The sequence below is a fragment of the Suricata suricatta genome, chromosome X (assembly GCF_006229205.1).
Source record: "Suricata suricatta isolate VVHF042 chromosome X, meerkat_22Aug2017_6uvM2_HiC, whole genome shotgun sequence".
Classification (NCBI taxonomy): domain Eukaryota; kingdom Metazoa; phylum Chordata; class Mammalia; order Carnivora; family Herpestidae; genus Suricata; species Suricata suricatta.
The window spans coordinates 3,785,118-3,798,772 of NC_043717.1; the positions used below are offsets into that span (position 1 = coordinate 3,785,118).

Sequence of the window (13,655 nt, forward strand, 5' to 3'; positions counted from 1 at the left end):
CCGCGCGGGCCCGGAGCCGGTGTGCGCACGCGCGCCGCGGGCTTGAACCGCTTCCGTGCACGCGCGCTCCGAGCCGCACTGCGCACGCTCGCCTCTGGCAGTCCCTGGAGGGTCGTCGAATGCGCGCTCTGGTTTCGCCGCTGTGTCGCGTGCTCGCCCGTGCGCGCGTTTAAGACGGTCACGCACAGTCTACGCTGCGGGGTCGAGAAGCGGCACGGGCGGGCACAAGTTTGTCCGCGTGCACCCCCGCAAGCAGGGCAGCACAGCGAAGAGCTCCTGGTGTGGGGGCAGATGCAGGACGAGTTTGGAAAGGAAGGGAAGAAGGGGAGCGAGCCTCGAGGGAGGTTCCCTGGGGCTGTTTCGCGGGGTGGGGGCGTAGAGGCGTTCAGGCGGGCGACACCGCCAGTCTCCCGGCAGATGTGCAGCCAGGTGGCCTGGTTCTGCAGCCGTCCGAGCCGGGAAGTGCAGTCCCGAGGTCCCTGCAGACTTCCTCTTTCAGTTTCGCGCGCCCGCCGCCCCCGCGGGGCCTGTCGGGCGCATGCGCAGTGCCGAGCGGGTCTGCAGGGTGTGCGGCCTCAGTGCTTTTATGAGCGACGGAGAATCCCGGGCGGGTTCGTCCTCCCAAAGTCAGGCGAAAACTATGTGATAGCCAGGGGACGAAGCGGAATTAGTGCCGTGCCTTGCCACCTTCGCCTGCCCGCGCCTCGTCTGCTTTTGTTGCTGTGGGGTTTTTTTGTTTGTTTTGTTTCTACCTTTTGCAGTCTTTCTGAATGCAGCCAGAATTTTGTTTTTCTTTTTGGCCACGTTCAGAAGTACCTTTATGTGTGCGTTTCAGTTTACCGTTGGTTGGTGTTCCATATGCATATTTAAAGAAAAGGATAGGACCTCTTTAAGGAAGCTGAAGTTGGAAAGTTCCGGAGACTGTAAGACCTTAAGGGTGTACTTGTGGCAAAGTGCATAAGATGCACCGTGGCCTGCGTGGGTTGAGTAAACGAAGCAAGACGAGAGGCAAGGAGCTTCCATGCCTCGTTTTCCTTGGGCATGAAAGATGGGTGTTTACGAGACCCCGGCGTCAAGCAATCCCTTAGTGTAAGATTTAATATGTGGAGGCAGAGACAAGAGGAAAGAGAGAGACCGAGTTATGGAGCCAAGAAAGCCTTTATTGGGGTCTGCGGCCCCACGGGGAGGTTCTGTGACTCCAGTAGGGGTTGCGGCAGGGAAGTCACAGAGATGATAACAGAAAACCGAGGTCAAAAATAAATGTTAAAGGCCCTTATTGGAAGTCGCAGAGACATACCAAAAACCGAGGTCAGAAATAAATGTAAAAGGCCCTTATGGGGAGCACCCTCCCGCGATGTCACCTGGTCCAGACAGGATGGGCCAGGGAAGTTGCACTATGGGGACAAAGGTGGGGGGAGGCCTATATAGGGCACTAGTTCCGGTTATGTGTCCACGGACAGATGACATGTTTTACTGGAATCCGGGAAGGGACAGAAAGTTCCAAAATGATGGTCTGTTGGCCATCTTGGTATTGTTCAGGGGATGGTCTGTCGGCCATCTTGGTCTTCGGTTGGAAAGTCCTGGATGGCGGTCTGTTGGCCATCTTGGTGTCCCTTTCCCGAGCCCACCAAACCTATCACTTAGTACTAACAAATAGTATATATTCTATTGATCCATGTCTTTTTAGAGCTGTTGCAATGACAGCCTATAATTTCTGTTGGAGGAGAGTGGACCGTACAAGAATGCAGTTGAGGAACCAGTTAGTGAGGGGCCTGTGCTTAGGCTGCTATGACAAAGTAGGACTGCCTGGGTGGCCCAAACAGCACAGTGCTGCCTTCAGGTTCTGGAAGCTGGGGCTTGGGGAACACGCAGCCGGCAGGGTTGTTGCCTCCTGAGACCGTGACATGCCTTGGACATGGTCTAATTATCTCTTTAGATCATGCCTCTGTGGGTCTCTTTTTGTGTCCAAATTTCTCCTTTTTGTAAAGACTCTGGCTATAAGGGATGACCGACTCTAATGAACACATTTTAATTTGATTATCTATGTAAAGACTCTACTTTCAAATAAGGTGATCTTCTGAGCCTCGTAGGAGTTAGAAATCCAGCATGCATATACATTTATTGTACATATACAAATATATATAAAACATGCATCTTATATTTATAATATTAGGTATAATATATATGTGTGATATTTACAATATGTAATTATATTGTATAACACGTATCTTATATATTACATACTTTATATACATTATACACACATATACTTCAACATTTATGTATGTTGAGTGGGGGAGGTGCAGATTGAGAGAGGAAGAGAGCGAGACTCTGTGAGCACAGAGCCCAAGGCAGGGCTTGATCACATGAACCGTGAGATCACGACCTGAGCCGAAGTCAGGAGTGGGACCCTGGACTGAGCCACCCAGGTCTCCATGGATGCCTGTATTATTTCCTTTGAAGAGGGACCCAACTTGGAGGCCGTTTCTCCCCCAGGGTAGCACCATTACGTTTTGTTGACTCTCGAGATAAAAGGGAAGAAAAACATTCAGTGCCAGGACTAAGAATTCAGAACTGCGGAGATAGTCCAGAAGCTGGTTGAACCCTGATGTCAGGGATGATTGCCTCCTTGGAAGAGTTGCCTGGATTTGAGAACATTCTACAGCTTTGCTGTAAAAACAAGTCCCCATTCAGCTGCAGGTGATGAAGTTGTGGGAGAACCCGACACAGACTCATTAGGAGAGTCTCTTTGCCCTGTTCCAGCCCCTGTCGCTCTGGGCCTGGCTCGGGGAACAGGATCCCGTCTGTTCACTTCCAGGAACCAAGCTGCCAGCCGGAACTTTCCCTCGACGTCCTCTGACCTGGCAAAACATCGCTGCGGTTGCCGGGAGAACCTGTGCTGGGGATCCTGTGGACTTGTCTCCACAGACGTAAAAACGTGATTCAAATCATTTTTGCTTTGAATCACATATCTCTGGTGCAGGATGGGAGATAGCACTTCATTTACAAAAACTAAAGAAAACAAAAGAAAAAAACAGAAGCAAACCCTGAGAACCGTCATGGTGATTTGTGACCAGCTACGTTGGGGGAAAATGAAAATACGTTCACCATCGAAGTGGTTTCTGTGCATGTAACTAAATGCACTTTGACGCTTCTTAATCCTAGCAGGCAAAGATAGAAAGCGGCAAAGCTTCTGGGGAGAGAGAGGGTGGATTTCCTTGCACAAATTCCAATTTATGCCTGTAAAATTGTGTTTTCCCCGTGGGCTGATGGCTTACTTTCCAGACAAGTTTAAAATGCAACGGACGATCCAATAAAGTGGAGTATGGTGGAGTCAAAAACATCCACAGGTGACCGTGCAGACTGAAAGTCCGAGTCGTTTCCCACACAGTGACCGTTCAGCCTAAAGCGAAAACGATACATTCCTCTTAGCTTATCTCCCTTCCTCATCTTGCCATCTGGCGTCTCTGTCTGTGTGTTTGCTTTCGGTGTTGTCTTTGGAAACTGCTTGCGGCCCAAGTCCTCTTTGGAATCCGGCCACGCCCTGCAGCTCACCCTGAGCAGCTCCCGTGTCCTTGCCTGGCTCCAGCCGGGTCCCGGGGGAACTGCTGGCTGGTGTTCTTTCTGCAGGTTGCGTGGGCTGGGCGGAGCCCTGCAGCAGCTGGGGGCCCGGGCTGGCTCTGAAGGGGATGGGGGGGGCAGCCTTGAGGGACCTGGAGGTCACTGCTGGCAGGATGAGCCAGGCTCTTGGAGAGTTCGGAGAGTTCAGTGCATCATCTCCTCCTGCAAGGTTCCTTGCAGGGCTTGTTGTACCCAGATTTTAATATCGCCCCCGAAAACCAGAGACCGCCAGGGAGGCCGAAGCACGCATGCAAAAGCAAAGGGCTTTATTACGCATGTAGGCCCGGCCAGCCTACACCCGGGCTCACAGACTTCCACACCACACTGGATCCACGGGGAGCAAGTCCCGGGGCAGGGCCTTTTATGAGTTGGGGAAGGGGGAGTTACAGGAAATGGGGACACAGGGACAGGGGTCCAGTCAACATAGCATCACATCATTGACGGTAACTTTAACGAATTACCGAGCGGACCCAGAACCCTCAGGTAGGGCGTGACCAGGACCCTCAGGTAGGGCGTGACTAGTCTTAACCTCCATCATTAGGCCCGCCCCCAGGAATGTTAATGGTGTTAGCCGGCTTCAAGGTCAGAGGGGAGACCTGAGTTAGACCTGCATCCTTACAGGCTCAGCGTTCCTTTACTCGGACTGGGAGTTGCGTCAGACATAATGATGGAGGAGCAGAGGGCCGACTTCAGAGGACACATACCTTTTCATGTATGTGTGCGCAAACATATACTTTCATACTGTACTGTGTGTCGACACGTACTTTATCTTCTTTATGGATGGGTGGGTACGCATCTGTGCATCACGTCTAGTAAGTTACAGGTGTATTTTTCCCGTCAGTTAGGTCACACCCTAAGAGCACACGATCACTAAAACTTAAGGACCCAGGACCTCCTAAGTGAGTCGATAGGGTAGTGGACTGTGTCAGAGACTTATAAATTCACACAAGAGACCCTTCCTAAGACCAGGTTAGTCTGCTCCGGCTGCTACGTTGAACGATCACAGACAGGAGAGACTTAGACAGCAGGCATGTGATCTGCACCGTTCTTGGGGCCCGAAGTCAAGATCCGGATGCTGACGGAGTTGGTCCCCGCTGACAGCCGGCTTCTTGGTTTATCAGCGGCTGTTTGTCTCTGTGTCTTCCTGGGGGCAGGGGCTCTGGTGCCTATTTTACAAGGTCAGTGATCCCATCTTGGGGAGCTACATCATGACCTCTTCTAAAGCTGGTTGATGATTATCTTAATATGCCACGTGTCTATGTGGTTAAATATATATACATTTTTGCATATGTTTTATACATGATATATTTTACTCTAGTCAACTAACAGAGCCCGAGAGGGGCCCCAGGGAACCTCCAATCTACAGCAGGTCTGTCAGAGGGGCAGGGGATGGCCTCGCCTTGTCGGGGCCACGTGATGGGCGCAAGAGCAGTGTGGTGCTGGCCCTTCCTTGGGATCCGGAGTTGTGTGCAGGTGCGTGTGTCGGGAGTGGGTGTAACTGCAGAACACGCCCCTGGTGTTGGGTTTTCGGGAAAACCCACGAATGGGCATTGGTGTCAGGGTCATGCTCCCCAATGCCTTACCTTCAGATGCCTCCCCAATGGGAGGCTTCATCCTGTGAATATTGGGGGGACTCGAAACATCCAGTCTGTTATAGAGTGACCCTTTTTCCTTTGCCGTCCACTTAAAACACACGCCCTTAGTTATTTCTCTCCTGTGTCGAGTGACCAGGCTGCCCTGGTGTGCCCTAGACTTGACCGCTGTCACAGGGAAAACCCCGCATTCCCAGGAGCGCCTCAGCCAGAGGCTCGTGGAAGACACTTGGCCAGCCTTCCCTTAGCTGTCCCCCCGACCCCGACGTAAGGCACAGGGGGGTTGTGGCTGAGCCCACGGCCTCAGGGAGGCAGCGGAATGGGGGTGGGATCTGTGTGTCCTTCAAACAAGCGGAAGGCGTGGCTGGGGACAGATGAGTGGTTGACGGCTGTGACGGACACCCAGGTACGCCTCTGAAGACGGAGGGACAGGTGATTCTGTGGCCCTCCCTGCCCCAGTGTGCATGCGGGTCTGTTTTCCCTCCGAGACGCCTGGGGGCTCTGCGTGTGGACAGAGATGTAGTCAGTGCAGAAACCGCGCCCCTGCATGCCCCGGGGCCCGAGATTCCCCCCTGCGCTCTGGGGATGTTGGGGGCGGGGAGGTTGATGTGGGCTGAATTCCCATTTCCAGAATTCACGTCATGAACGCACAGCCCCAGGCACCTCGGGATGCGGCTGAATTCGGTGATGGGGTCTTCAGAGAGGTCACTGAGTTGAAGAGATCTTTACGTTGGGCCCTGACCAAGCAGGACTGGAGTCCTTCTGACGGGGAGAGCAGGGCACTGAAGGGGTGGCGTCCACACCCCACGGGGAGAGGAGGCCTCGGGAACCCCAGGCCCGCCCACGCCTGGACCGTGGACGTCAGCCTGGGGAAGTGTGTGTCGGCAGACCAGGCGGACTGACGCAGTCCCTCCCTGTGCTGGGGGCCGTGCGGCGTAAGGTTCTAACGGTGCCCCTGGCGTCCACCCACCAGGTGTCCACTCCTGCTGCTCGGGTCTGTCCGTGTGTGCCTGTCTGTGCGTCTAGCCACCCATCAGGCTGTCTGTCCACACACACATAGGCACACAAGCATCCTGGACTCGCGTGCTGGGGCGCAGCTCCGTGTCCTGCTCCTTGGGCCCTTCCGGAGGCCTCCGGGGAGCTGGGTCGCAGTAGCTTGCTGACGTCACCACGCTCCTCACAGAAGTCGGGGCTCCCTGTCCAGTGGCCTGCCAGCCGAGCCCGTGTTCTGTGCCCTGCATTGTCCCGTCTGTTTCTGACGCCTAGCGACCGTGGGGTGCAGACAGGGTGCTGCCTATGGCCCTTAGTGCCCCAGCCCCGGGGAGGGGGGAGGCCTTGGCCCCTCCCTCCACCGTGAGGAGGTGGGGTGCACGCTGAGATACTGAGATCAGGCTCAGGAAACGGCGGAACCAGAAAGCTCTGGCTTCATCCGCGGGGGTCCTGATTTTCACTCCTAACGGCACATTCACCTTCTCTTGCCTCCGCCACGTCGCTGGACTGGGACTGGGGACCTTGGGGGGCCCTTGCTGGCTCCTCCTGGACCCGTTGCTTCTCCGTGAGCCCAGGCAGCCCTGGAGTGAGGCCTGAGCTCTGTCAACGGCTGACCTAGCCGCTCAGGGCTCCTTGCCTCTGGGACATGCTGTTTTGTGCAGAGCGCCGTGACTCTTGCCCTTCTCTGCATCAACCTCCTGGGGGATGGGGCCAGAAATGCAGAACCAGAGGCCCCACGCAGACTGGAATTTGTTGGGACATGCATCGCCGGAGCAGGGCTCCGGTCATGATCTCACAGCTCATGAGTTCAAGCCCCACGTCGGGCTCCGTGCTGACAGCTGAGAGCCAGGAACCTGCTTCGGATTCTGTCTCTTCCTCTCTCTGCCCCTCTCCCACTTGCTCTGCCTCCCAAAAATAAATAAAACCATTAGAAAACTTTTTAAAATTAAAAACATAAAATTGTATGTACACAGGATGAACGCTCAAACACGGAGTATTGAGGTGTGTGGTCAAACCTACCCCGTTCTCTCTCCCACGGATCCTTGGGTGACTGGACATGACCATGCACATCTGAGGGAGAGGCCTGAGGGTCAGTGTGCCCCCCGGGCTGGAGCGTGGTTCAACACTGGGAGCCATGGCATCAAACAAGGTCTCTGGCCCTCCGCCTCTCTCTCTCGCTTTCCATCGCTTGTTTGTTTTATTTTGAGAGAGAGTGCGCTAAAGCGAGCATGCAAATGGGAGCGTAAGTGGGACAGGGACAGAGAGTTAGACGGACACGGGGTCCCAAGCAGGCTCTGCACCGACAGCGGACACCCTGGTATGGGGCTCGAACTCATGAACCGTGACATCATGCCTTGAGCTGAAGTCAGAGGAAGTCACCAGCTGAGCCAGCCGGGCGCCCTCTACTTAAATTCTGTCCCTCCTGATTTGTGTGTCTGGCTCCGTCCTCTCACAGGGCGCCCTTCCTCCAGGGCCTCTTAGGGGCAGCTGTGCTCCTGCGGGTGGGGCCTGGTGATGTGGGCATCTTGCTTCCTTCTGCCTCGTCCCCGAAATCACAGGGTGGGGGTGGGTGCCCAGGACCCCTTGCTGCGTGTCCTCCACAGGGACAGAGTCTGCTCCCCACACCCCTTGCATCAAACTGCGCTGATAACTCGCTGGCTGGCCGGGAAGCCGTTGATCCCGTGGGGCCATTGACACAAGACACGCGGTGCTCAGCAATATTTACACAAGACAGGTGTTCAGGGTTCACGCACAAGAGCAACTGGGCGTTCCTGGTTGAAAAACTGGCGTTCGGGTCCATCACAAAAGCCAGCAGCCTCCGCCGTGCCTGGGACAGGCCGACTGTAAACCCACTCAACAACCTTGCCGGGGAAGCGGTGAATTACTCTGATACGTAAATGAGGTAATGGGGCTTGAGAGAGGTTGCTGCCTGGCCCCAGGTCACAGTCCTGAGAAGGCCCAGGGCGGTGCCAGCCGGAATCGGTCTCTCTCCTTCAAAAGGAGGAACAGGTACAACTCTCTGTTTTTATGGTTTTCTGTATACTTTGTCCTAGGGCTAAGTAAGCAAAGCCATAATGCTAGTACGTAACTAATGTGAAAATCAAAGTCGTTTATGATGGTACAGGAAGAAAAAAGGGAAGAATATTCCGGAGACTACCAGAAAAAAAAGAGCAAAAAAAAAAAAAAGAAAGGTCCAGAATGTAGACAAAAAGGGTTGCCTGGGCTGTTCAGTCAGGGAAGCTTCAGGTCTGAGTCTTGGTTTCTGCTCAGGTCATGATCTTCAGGCTCCGTGGGTTCAAGCCTTGCTTGGGGCTCTGCACTGGCAGCACGGACCCTGCTTGCGACTCTGTCTCCTCTCTCTGCCCTCCCTGACTCCGCTGCCTGTCTCTCTCAAATGGATAAACTTAAAAAAAATAGTCTACTGAGAAAAGTAAACAAGAAGAAACGTTGTGTATATATACATATATGTGCATTTTCTGTTTTTTTTTCTCCCCTTGTGCAGTTTAGACGTAAATCCATAAGGGCAGAGCTGGGGAGGAGGAGTTTTAATCTACCCACATAGACTCCTACTGGCCTCAGAGTTAAAGGGACAGAACACGAATGAACAGGAGAATATCACATTTAGTTGCATAAGTGCAGGAAAGCCGCATACATGAGCCGTTGCAAGTCTGAACGGTCACATGAGGTGTCTGTGCCGTCCTCAGCGAAGGAGGGGTGGTGTCCTCAAAGGGAAGGCGATTCCCGGGGCGGCGAGAACATGTTCGGTAATGAGATGTCTGTCCTGGTGCACCGATGGGTCGCCCAGATAAGAACTCTCGTTCTGGGGAAGATCCCTAACTCAGATCCTGGCAGGTAGAGAAGGGAGTTGTAGAAGCTGGTCTGGAGCCTTTAGGGTCTTGGTTGTGTTTAGCTATGAATCGTGCACGTGCCAGACTGACCCACTTTGTTCGGGGACGCCTGCTCGGAAGGCTTTCAGTAGCCTCGGCGGTGTCTGATGTGATCTTACTGATGTGGCCGCACGTCCCCCGCTCGGCCCCAGAGAAGTGGGTGTTTGCCAGGCTCCACCGGCTCCTGGGCAAACCGCGGCCAAGCACCTGGGAGCAGACAGCTGGCCGCCGGCTGCCTCCTGTTCCTCCCCCAGCAGACAGGAGCCCGCAGGCGCCGGGGGCTCATTGGCTGAACATCCATCCGACTTCGGCTCAGGTCAGGATCTCACAGTTCAGTTCATGAGTTCAGGCCCTGCATGGAGCTCTCTGCCGTCAGTACGGAGCCCTCCTGGGCGCCTCTGTCCCCCCCTCTCTCTCTCTGCCCTCCCATCTTCGAAAATAAACGTTAAAACAAATTTTAAAAAAGTAGACAGGAGCCTGGAAAGACATCCTGCTACATCCATCAGTGGTCTCACTTTTTTTTTTAACACGGTATTTCCGAAGCACATCTCTCTCTCTATCTCACACACACACACACACACACCACACACACACACGTGTACCTTCCATTATGTTGGGTGCATCCCAGCACGCTTTCAGAAATGCCAGGCTGCCGTTATGGTTACAGTCCAGGGAGACTATAAAAGTCTAACCACAGCTATCCTGACGCAATCTTTTGGTATGAATTTGGGATGGGAGCATGTCACTGGGTCACCCAACACGTTGAGAAAGCAGAGGAAAATCTACATAGTAAAAGCGTGCAGAATGAGCATCCTACGTACCTCTAGTAGTGAAGACACTAGCAATCTTAAGAGCAATAGGATGTGTGTGTCTACATATTGGACACACACGTTTACGTTACATAAGTACATAATTCAGATCTGTGTGTGGGTTTTCTTAAAAGCAATCGCTTTGTCCATCATGGGACTTGAACTCATGGCCCAAAGAAGAAGGGTTGCATGGTCTAGTGACTAAGACAGCCAGTGGGGTGTGTGTGTGTGTTTTATTTTATTTATTTTGAGATGAAGAGCGCAACAGAAAGAGAGCAGGAGAGGGACAGAGAGACGGGAAGAGAGAGATTCCCAGGCAGGCTCCATGCTGTCAGCGCAGACCCTGACACAGGATAGGACACATAAACCGTGAGATCATGACCTGAGCCTAAACCAAGAGTTGGATGTTTAACCAAGTGAGCCATCCAGACACCCCTTAAGAAACTGGGGGAAATATGTATATAATTTAAATATATTTAGCTTCCACATACACATACTTTTATGTGTTGTGTATAGTGTATAAGTAATATATGCATTTACACTTTTCAGAAACTGATAAAGTCATTACATATCATTTCCAAAGACTTGATTCACACATACACATTCATTGTGTATGTAAATAGACGTGTGTGACTTTCAGAAACTTAAGAGGAAAGATTTTGTGTATAATGTGTATACATGTATATGTAACACAGCAGAGATTTGAGACTAGCTAATGGTTTACAATGTTTTGTGGCCACACGTCAAATGAATGTGTGTGTCGGCCACCACTGTATTTAACATGTAAGGTGTAACATTGAAATGGGTGCATTTCTGGGGCACCTAGGGGGCTCAGATAGTTAAGCTTCCGACGTGAGCTCAGGTCATGTGCTCACGGTGCGTGGGATTGAGCCCCATGTCGGGCTCTGTGCTGACAGCTCAGAGCCTGGAGCTGCTTCGGATTCTGCGTGTTCCGATATGTCTGTTCCTCCACAACTCGCATTCTGTGTCCATCTGTCTCTCAAAAAATGACTAAAAAGGGGCGCCTGGGGGGCTCAGTCGGTTAAGCATCCGGCTTCGGCTCAGGTCATGATCGCATGGTTTGTGGGTTCGAGCCCCGCATCGGGCTCTGTGCTGACAGGTCCGAACTTGGAGCTGCTTCAGATTCTGTGTCTCCCTCTCTGCCCATCCCCCACTCATTTTCTTTCTCTCTCAAAATAAATATTTAAAAAATCTAGGGGCGCCTGGGTGGCTCCGTCGGTTTAGCATCCAGCTTTAGCTCAGGTCATGATCTCATGGTTCGTGGGTTCAAGCCCTGTGTCAGGTGCTCTGCTGACCACTAAGAGCCTGGAGCCTGCTTCCGATTCTGTGTCTCCCTCTCCCTCTGACAGTCTCTGCTCGCACTGTCTCTCTCAGTGTCTCAAAAATAAATAAAAACATTAAAAAAATTTTAAGAAAGGAATAAACATGAAAGAACATTTAAAGGATGTGTCTCAGGTCTGTTCCTAGGGCCATTTCAACTACTGGGCACGGACCTCAGCGACCATTAGTGCTTGGGAGTCCTTCCTCCCGGAGCCCTCCCACAGGGCCATCTTAGGGACGCTGATGTCCAGGACTCAGTTCGCAGTTCAGCGATAGACCTTCAAACCCCAGAATGTGTGCCGTCCAGAGAAGGTCGCCATGCGTGCGCGGTGCTAGGGAACCATGAGGATCGCATGGTAACAGGAAACCGAAAGTGACCACAAGCGGCTGCCTGGAAACAACTCAGAAGTTCCCGTCTTCCTCCGCTCCGGGGCTTTGTGCAGGGGGCAGGCGGCTCGACGGAGCGTCGCTGGGCTGCTCTGGAAGGGACGCAGAGCTGTGGGCGCCCCGTGCCATGTCCCCGTAGAGGCCGCAGTAGAAGACGGAGTGTGGACTTGGGCTCCGAGGCCCGTCCTCCCCTGTGGCTAAGACGAGAAGCCCCTGCCCGCCCCAGGTGCCTGGTCTGCGTGCACCTGCCTCTTCCTTGGTTCAAGGTCTAAGGACCCAGCTTGGTCTTTACGTTCCGTCTTGGAGCATGACTCCTGGCTTGCTAATCCAGGAACGCCAGCATCGTGCCCTAGTTCTGTGGGGACTCGGGAATTTCCCAGCAATGCCCTCTCCATGGGGCCGTCCCTCTGTAGAGTGAGAAGGCCTGCCCCGTTTTGGCTCGAGGGTTCCTGTGTGGTGCCTCTGACGGGCAGCCCGGTCAGAGCCGAGCCACGGGCCCTACTCAGTAAAGCTACCGGGAACATCCTCTGCACGCCGTGTGGGAAAGAGGGCTGGTGCTCAGAGAAGTTGAGTGCTTTTCTGAGGTCACACAGCTACAACGAGACAGAGTCAGAACGGAATTCATGTCCGCGTGCCCCCAAGACAGATCATTCTGAGGGCAAGGTTACTGTCACAGGGCCCTGCATTCAGAGCATTGGTTCAGGGGCAGAGATACAAAGTTCCAGGGGAATCTTTGCTGTCAGTGGCCGTAGCCAGGACCCTGGGGGTTCCTTCTCCACAGCGGGGAACGGGAAGGACACAGGAGGGGTGTGCAGATGGCTTGCTCGGGGGACGTCTGCTCAGGACGACCTCTTTCGAGGATGAAGAGAGGCTCTGGTGGAAGCAGGCACCCCCACCCAGGTCAGCGGGTGGAGGATGGTCAGGAATCAGCGGGATGTCGCCCAGAAACCCGTGACCATGCCCTTCAGAGGGAGGGTCCGTCTCCACTCTGCCTGCTGAAGCCATCTCTCAGATAGGACCCTTGCAAGGGGACCTTTCTGCTCCTGTGGCCCTCCCCTTCCCTGCACACTGCAGGCCCTGGGCCGGGAGCAGCAGCTGTGGGTGGCCGGGCCATAACTGAGAAAGCCAGCAGCCACTGGGCAGGACCACGGAAACCTCGCTTTTGCCGGGGGGTGACTCGCGCGGAAGTTACACCTGAGGAGTTGAGCATTGCCCTGGACATTTCTTCGGGAGCCGCAAAGCATCGGCGATTGGAAGCATCCGGGGCATGCTGGCGTTTGGACCAGTAGCTTGTGTAGAAGCTCTGTCCAATGCACACGTTTTATGGAGCCTCCCGGGAAAGCAGATGTCACCTCGTGGTGGGGCCTGGGTCCTGCTTACGCACCAAAAAACATCCTTTCAGGTTCGGGTGCGCTACGGTCGTGGGTAACCGTTCAGCATGGGAACTACGTTCCCGCCTGCTGCATTATGTATCAATTCCGGGGGTGCCTACCAGGAGCCAGAGGGACCGAGGATAATTACAGATGGTCAGTGTTTTATGTACAGAAGTGGGATCATGAACACGAGGGCTCAGAGCTCGGCTTTACCTTTTTTTTCCTGCTTCTACACGAAGCACGATGACGGCCCTGAGGGGAACCGGGGAGTCCCGGAAGTCATTCTTCCTGAGGTTTAGATTCCCCCAAGATGCGCCGCAGAGAGTCCCGGCCCATTTGGTCAGCATCGACAGCCCGCCGGCTCGCCACCCACGAGGGCTGGCGCTGCCCTTGCTCAGCGCCTAAGCCTGGTGTTGGCAAGGAGAATGCATTCCTCGGGGCCCTGGCTGCGGTGTAGGCGGGTGCAAGTCACCTCCCAGACGGCGGCGGAGAGCTGTGCGCATCAGGATGTCCAGAGGGCGTTCCAAACCTCCCCCTGCCCTGCTGAGAGTCCTTCCCCGCCCCCACCTGCTTCACCTGCACCTGCTGTTTCCTGCCCGGCACACCGGCACCCCACCTGCAGCCCGCGCCAGAGCCGCGGGCTGAACTCTGGGC

The 13,655-nt window shown here is 54.1% G+C and overlaps 1 protein-coding gene across 1 annotated transcript in view; it reads left to right on the forward strand.

Moving 5' to 3' along the window:
* Positions 1-8,193: 8,193 nt before the first annotated feature.
* Positions 8,194-13,655, forward strand: part of STS (steroid sulfatase) — a 133,292-nt gene continuing 127,830 nt past the window's right edge. The window contains exon 1 of the mRNA XM_029930654.1: positions 8,194-8,213. The gene's annotated coding sequence lies outside the window, so the exon portion shown is untranslated. The remainder of the gene's footprint in view (positions 8,214-13,655) is intronic.